Consider the following 7905-nt stretch of genomic DNA (forward strand, 5'->3'; position numbering starts at 1 on the left):
AATAAGTAGGGTGGAACACTGAGCTGTGTGGGGAAGGAAAGGAGGGTGGGAGAAGGGAAAGGTAATGAGTGGTGGAAGGATGGCGAGAAAGTGAAAGTACAAAAAGGGTGTCCGGGGGAGAGTAGTCTGAATTGGGTTATGGGGCGCTGCCCCACCTCACCCATTGGACTCAGCGCGCCGGCCGTGAGTCTGTCTCAAAGCACCGCGGGGCCATGAGCATCCGCCGGGGCTCCCCGTGGAGGAACCGCCGCGGCTTCTCCTGCCCGGGCCGGCCCGCGCGGCGCCCCCCCTTGCTGGTGGCTCACCCGCCCGTCGCGGGCGGGGCCCTGCTGGGGCCGCGGGCGGCCCTTCCCTCAGACCTTCCCCGAGGCGGGGCGCGGGTGACGCGCACCCCGTGGGTGGCCTCGGCAGTGAGCTTCCCCCGGACGCTGCTTCCCGCGCTTCCGGCGCTATATAAAGGCTCACCGACCTGGCTGCTTCTCAGTTAGGGTGAGACGCTGCTTCTACCGGCGTGCATTGCGGTTATATGCTGATTAAGAGTCGCCCATTGGTCGGAAGGGGGCTGAGGGCGTGTCGCGGTGTGAGGGTTAAAGCGCAGGCTCATGGGGGGGCTGGGGGAGGCGCCGCCTAAGGGGCTGCGGGGGGAGCCACGGGCATGGGGTCTGAAACCTGCCCTTGACGGGCTGTGTGGGGAGCTGTGGGGCTGAAACCTGCCCTTGACGGGCTGTGTGGGGAGCTGCGGGCACGAACCTGTGGGGCTGAAACCTGCCCGTGACAGGGTGTGTTAGGAGCTGCGGGCACGAACCTTTGCAGTGGGTTGTGGTGCTGAAACCTGTCCCTGACGGGGTGTGTGGGGAGCTGTGGCCGCGAACCTGTGGGATGGACGTGGTTATGCCAGACCTAGCCAGCTCCTAAGGGCAGCTCTTTGGGGGATCTGTACGTTGCTTTTGGGCCTAGAAGAGGCTTTTTACTGCCCTACAGTCCTTTGAGTTGATTTTAAGGGGTCTGCAAATCTCCCACCTCAGGGCTTAGACATCCTGCTCTTCCAAGACTGAACGTGGTCTGTCCTGGTGCTCAGGCAATCTCTTTTTCAGAGGAAAATTATAAATACAAGGGACTTCTTGCTTGTAGAAGTTGCAGATGTGGCAAACAATTTTAGAAATAAATCCTGTGATTTTAGATTTGTTCCTCAGATTTTTGGTTTCTGCCTCTTCTACCCCATACACCTTGACCCTGGACTCTCACTGCAGGAACTGCATAAGGATTCGGAGCAAGACCTGGGGCTGTCTCTGCCATTCAAGCACATATATATTAAATGTTATTCTTCTTCTGCACTTCATCCCCCTGAAGTTGTAAGGAATCAAAACTTTTCTGAAGTAGAGAATGCTGCAAACCCCTTAGACTCAGTGCGCAGCCATGCACGTGGGGTACAGGAGGTTCTTTGCTTGCCTGTTGCTCTCTTGATACCATGTTTGGATATTTGGAGATCTAGGCTCACTGAAGAGTTTAGAGGCTGAATCAGCCTTAACTGGTGCACCTGAGTTGTGTATCAAAAGAGTCTCTGGCATCTTCCACCCAAGGTTGTCTCATTTTTAGTGAGGGGTGATTTTCCATTAGCTACTTTCTTTATGTGGAAACATGGAGGTAGGGCTTGGATAAGAGGGCTGAAGGAGTTGGTTTTTTTTCCTATGGGCCTTTTTCAGAGGTTGGGAATATCCCAAGGAACCTGGGTATGTGGAAAATTTGCCTGTGAGTTGCTTTCTTGGCCTCCCAGTGAACTCGAGGTAAACTGGGACTAAGACCTCCTTTTCCTTCTCCGTCCTCCCCCGAGAGCAGTGGAAATGCATTAACATGATGCTAATTGTTAATGTGATGGATGGCAGCAATTAGGGTCTGTAATCCAGTCTCTGCACGTGGAGTGCTGTAGTACAGCCTGGGGAAGCTCTCTGCTAAACACCCTGAGCTGGGATGCAGCACTCCAGGAAGCCCTGGGGTGCTCCTAAATGCTCCTGCCCTTGGAGGGAGTTGTGGGTGTTCCCTGCAGTGGGATAACTATGCCTGAAACAGCAATTTAATTCAGATTTACAGGCCTGTTTTCGTGGGTTTTGCTTCTTCCACCAGCAACCCCCTGGTCAGGGTTTGCTGAGAGGAGGCACATTGCAGTTTGGGCATCTTTGTCCCTGATGCTTCCAGTCTCACGTGGGTCCCGCTGGGCATGGCAAGGCCATGCTCATTTAGAGCTGTTATTTATTAAAAGAAGTGCTGGGTGATGACCCTGTCTCTGTCCCTTCAGCTCCTGGTGACATCAGTGATGCAGCTGGTCCTACAAGGTCACTCTTGCCCTTTGTTTAATGATCTGCTGGTGCAAACGAGCTTCCAGTGCTCCCTGGAGTGTCACTGGGACATGAATATTGATGAAAGATCGGTGGTCCTGGTGCTGTCACAGCGTGGAGGGCTCATTTGGAGCTGCCAGGCAGCGTGGGGAACTCTGTGATGGAGCGATAATAAAGTGGTGCTGAACTCTGCTCCGAGGTGCTGCTCAACACTTGGAACTTGCAGGCTCCTGGCACAGCAGGGAGAGGCTGGGCTGGTGTTTTCCAAAGCAGGGACACAGCACTGTGAGCATTAGCAGGGGAGGGGTTTATCCCTGAAACATTCATGGGGGTGCTGCAGGTACAGGAGAGTTTGTTGGCTGCAGCTTCAGGTGGCAAATCATCTGGTTAATGGACCTAATATTTTCCTAATATAAATATTTTCCAAGATGGAAGTGGGGCAAGGGCAGATGCAATGCAACATCTCTTGAAATGGTCATTTTGGGCTATTGGTATGGAAATCACTATAAGAAATGGGATGTGGCTGTTATAGATATGCAAAGGAAGAGCATGATTTTAAATTTGCAGACTGCATTAGTCCAGGGAAGTCCCTTCCAGATTCTGCTATCCTGTGAAGAAAAGTCAAGGTGACAACCTAGTTATGGTAAACAAAACAGTTTTTTCTTTGAAAAAATGAGGTATTTTACATGCTGATTTAGAATAGATCATGCAATATGCTGTGCCTTTAAGAAGAGTGTATTTAATATATGTGCTTGAATGGCAGAGACAATCCCAGGTCTTGCTCTGAACCCTGATGTAGCTCGTGCAGTGAGAGTCCAGGGTCAAGGTGTATGGGGCAGAAGGTTGGTGACCTTTATTTTCCTAACTGTGGAGAAGGATCTGCTTCACTCTTGGTGTAATGCAGATCTGACCTGCTTTTGCTTAAAGCAGTATCTTCCCTTCCTGCCTCAGATCTGTTCTCAGTCTAGAGAGGTTGCAGGAGAGCCCTTCTGCAGGGATTTCTGCTGGGTTGAGGCCATAGGATGCTGGCAGTGTCTAGGTTTAGTAATGGACACTAAAAGATGCACATTCTCCCTCAAAACCTCCATGTAACAGTGCCTGTAGGAGCTGCCTCTTGATCAGGTCTTTGCACTGTGTTCTTTTGCTGTGCAGCCCCTTGCTACACTGAGGGACTGTCCCAAAAGCCTCTGATCAAACAGAGCATTGCCTTTCTTGCAGGTCCTGACAGATGTGGCAAAACTGAGCTCTTTTAGGTTTTTTTTTAAGAAAAATGGATATTAGCTTGTGTGACCTCTAAGCCAATGGTCAGTGGCAGCTGTTGTGTCTTAGCAATGTGGAAAACCTGCTGTAGTAGAAAAACTACTGGCCTGCTTTTGGAAAGGGTGCAACATGGCAACAGATACAGTTGGACTGGATTGTCTTAGAGGTCTTTTCCAACCTTAATGATTCATATTTCCTCATCTTTGCTAGGGCACATTGGACATCCTCAGCCCTCTAAGGATTTTAGGAAAGACTGTCCCATTAAATCCTTTCAGAGCTTGTGCCCATGCACCGGTGTTTCTGGAGCATAATCTGTATGAGTAATAAGTAGGAGGGGCTGTGAACCCTGAGGGATCTGTGCCACTGCTCTTGGAGATATAGGGGTCTGAATAGTACCTTGAGGATGTGGATTATATTCATGCTGGGAGGACAGAAGCAAAAAAAAAAAAAAAAGAATTATTATGCTTTTGACAGCGCAGGGTAGGAGCATCACCTTTCCTGACATGTTTGTCTTGAGAGGAGATGGTATCCAGTGGTAGGATGAAGAGAAGTTGCATGCTGTCTGGTGTTAATTACAAAGGGAAAACCACAGGAAAATCAAACGAAATTGAATCCCACTGCATTTGATATTCCCAGAGTTGAAGGCCTCAGTACGTCTCATTAGTTTAAAACCCCTGATGGAGAGAGCTCAGCTTCGAACGGGAAAATTGATATGACATTGAGACCTGGGAGAGGATTAGCTGCCTGCCTCAGAACTTGTCCAGAGGAGTCAAACATGCAAATGTTCCCAGAGAGCAGCTCCCTGCGAGAGGGATCCTGGATAATTAAGGCCCCTGGGACCACACAGTTGCAGTGAGGGAGGGATGAGGTCTGTGTGTCTGAAAAGTCCTTCCACTGCATTCTCTCTGTGGGGGAAATAATGCCTGGGCAGTACAGACAAGCCCAAAGCTTTGTGTGTGCTGACTGCTGGTCACAGAGATGCTCTGTTCCACCCCTCAGTGGGATTTGCAGGTGCTGGATTAGGATTGAACTATGTAGGGTACAGCATTGTTGGACTGATGAATTGCTTTATCTGGCAAAGATGTCTGTGGAAGGTGTGTGGCTGAGACATAAACCTGGGTTTGGCCCACTACATGACTTGAGCTTTTGTGGCAAAGGGTTTGGTTCCATTTTGTGACCCTGCAGCAGTGCTGAAGGCCCAAACACACCACTGTCTTTAGTGGTATGACAATCACAACACCGAGGCAATGTGTGTAGAAAGGTGTAACTGCTTTTCCAGGGCTCGAGCTGGTAGGAGGTGTTTGCTGGGGAATGCAAGCCATGGGGTGTACTGTGCCTGTCAGTTTGTACCTGTGAGTCTCTGCTTTGGGCCCTGCTGGGTTCCCTGTTGTGATGAAGTGTTCTCTAACAGCTGTATGTGGAGAGAGGATATTTCCCATTTTCTCCTGCAAACCCCAGCCGTGCTGTGTGTACTCTTAGGCAAGGTGCTAATGATGAAGAATCCATGACTTGGCAGCACACCAGGGTTTTCAGCTTCTGAAAACAAAATGTGTTGGTGCACTGGTTGTGATCTCTGTGGCAGGTGGAGCTTGCACACCATACCAGCATCACTGTGCTCCTTGTGTACTCAGAGGGTTGTTTGTGGCTGGGACATTGCAGTCCTCAGGCAGGATTACTGGAGAAAGGCTGGCAGGACCCCCTTCTTCCAGCAGGCTGAAGGAGGCTGTGGAAGCCTGCAGGAATCTGGCCATCAGCATGATGCCTCTTTGGGCAGAAACTCCTGCCCAAGTAGCCAGGAGGTGACAATCTGTGCATCCCTCTGGCACAGGCTTTCTCAGAGGGAAATCTTGTCTCTTGTTGAAGCAGTGACCTGAGGCAGGGATCCTCTTCACCCATCTTCTGCCTGTGCCTCTCTCTAGCCTGCTTAAAATAAACAGACCTTCAGATTCTCCCCTGGAAGAGCAGCTCCAGGGAGGAGCCCCAGAGGAGAACACTTGTCCCAGCACAGGGCATCGCTCACGCTTGATGTTGCTGCTGGAGAAGATGTTGGCAAGAGCAAGGAGCTGTGCTTTATGTAACTTGGTGTCACAGATTCCAACTGAGGATAGCCTAGGTCAGGACTCACCAGCTTGGGAAAAGCAGCAACAAGGAGGCCTTGAGACGTGGATAAAATCACGCAAAAAGATGATTAGAAGGAGACCTTGAGACGTGGATAAAATCACGCAAGAAGATGATTAGAAGGTAATTGTCTCCTGCAGGGTAAGAAAATAATGGACTTCAGGTTTAAATCAAACAGCTTTACATGCTGTCTGTGTGTGGGGAACTAATTCAGCCTTGGAAATGCGTTGTCCTGGGATGTTGTGGTGGCCAAAAAATATCACGAACCTTTAAAAGGGAAGTTGGCCATTTCATGGCAGATAACTCTTGATGATGGGCCTAAACACAGCCCTGAAGCAATTTACAGCTTGGGAGTTTGTAAGTGCTGGGCTGCTAGGACCAGGAGAATCATCCTGGGAAAACACCTCCACCTTCTCTTTGGTTCTTGCCATTAGCATCAAGCCCAGTTCCTGTGGGAGACAAGGCTGAGTTAGAGGGACCTGCAATCTCTTGGCTGATGGCTTTCATGAGCGGACAAAGGTGGGTGAGTGACCCTATCACACATCTTCTAAAGTGAGAGCCTCCTTTTTTGGGATCAAAGGGCCATTTTGGGTCTAGCACTGGTGCCACGTGTTCCTCAGCACAGGCAGATGCTCGAGTGGCTCCTGCGGTGCCCATGCCTGCCTGTGCAGGAGTGGAAGTTGTGTTTAGGGAGTTGCTTGGTGACAGTTCCTCTGAGAAGGTTTGGAGAACCAAACAGTTAAGTAGTTTTAATAAAAATGTATCAAAATTTGTAAACATATGTATCACATCTCTTTGATAATGAAGGAGCAGTTAATAAGTATTTGCAATCAATGTTCCTACCTGGAAGCTTTCTCTGAAAGCATTTCTGAGGCTGCTCAAACAACCCATTTATTTCTATCATTTTAACAACCTGTTTTCTCAAGGCAATTGAAATTACTTGCTCAAAGAGCTGTCTCCCCTCCTCTCCACCTACGACACGCTCTATTTTACATAGCCTTGACTCAGGCGCTGCCTTCTGCCTGTTTCAGCTGGGGAAGATCCTGGAATGGTGCTGGCTGGGATCCTACTCTGCTGGAGGTGTTGGCAGGGCAGGTGGGCAGCTTTGGGTGACAGTGATAAGCTGGGCTGTAATCACTCACGTGGAGATCCCTACCTAAAAACCAGCTTATGGGGGAAGTAAGGAGCTGCCTTGATGCACAGCTTGGGTGTATGTGTGCTCTAGAAATACTTGCACTGGCTGGAGGAGCCTTGGTTTGGCAATGTGGGGAGCAGGGCACTTCTTCAGCTGTTCTTTAGAATAAAATGATGTGACATCCCACTGATGTGTTCTGAGGACTTGTAGTACATTTCTTAGTCCTCTGACCTCTGTGCCTGGTGCTTTCAGCATCTTGATGAGCTGTTGTTGTGATATATGAAAACCATATATCCTGGTTTTCCTCTGACACAGAGGTCCAGGGCCCTACCTGCTGCTTCCAGCATGTGTGGGCATCATGTAGGTTTGAATGACTTCTTTGGGCTGTTGGATCAGTGTTGCTTCCTCTTCATAGCAGTGTGTGTGAGTGGGTGGCTGGCTCTCAAGCACTGATGTGCCTTCTTGAAAACTGCAGGATTAGTTGGGCTTGGTGCAGGAGTAGTTTAGGTCTCCCAGCCTGGGCACATCCCAGGACAAGGCTTAATAGGTCAGTGTTGAAAATGCCTGTTACAGAAGCAGCTTACTTTTGTCTAAGAAAAGATGGCAGGTGATAAGTGAGAGCTTCAGCTTCCAGGGTTCTTCCCCACATACTTCTCGCAAGGATTTAATTTCTCAGGCTGTACTGGTGCTTTGCCTTTCCCTGGGAAATTGGGAGCCATGTGGTTCTGACATTCTCTCGTTCCCTGGGCTTATTCCCTGCCCTGCTCTCTGGGGCTGTGTTAGGGCTCCGCTTTGTGAGATAACTGATAGGGCTGTCAGCCCCCATGTCCCCAGAACCTGAGAAGACAAATAGTCCAACATGTGTAGCCACCTTTGCAGGTCCTGGGGCCCGGCAGGAGCCAGCAGGGTGACGGATGGGCTGATGAGAGGGGCTGACACAACTGGGTCAGCACCAATGTCAAAGGGGTGGAAGCTGTGCCTCCCTCTCCCCTCTGCTTGGCACCCCAGCGCCTCTGGGCCAGACAGTGGCCACTTATCACCCCTTTCTGCAGTGCCTGC

The sequence above is a fragment of the Ammospiza caudacuta genome, chromosome 7, assembly GCF_027887145.1.
Source record: "Ammospiza caudacuta isolate bAmmCau1 chromosome 7, bAmmCau1.pri, whole genome shotgun sequence".
Taxonomy (NCBI): Eukaryota; Metazoa; Chordata; class Aves; order Passeriformes; family Passerellidae; genus Ammospiza; species Ammospiza caudacuta.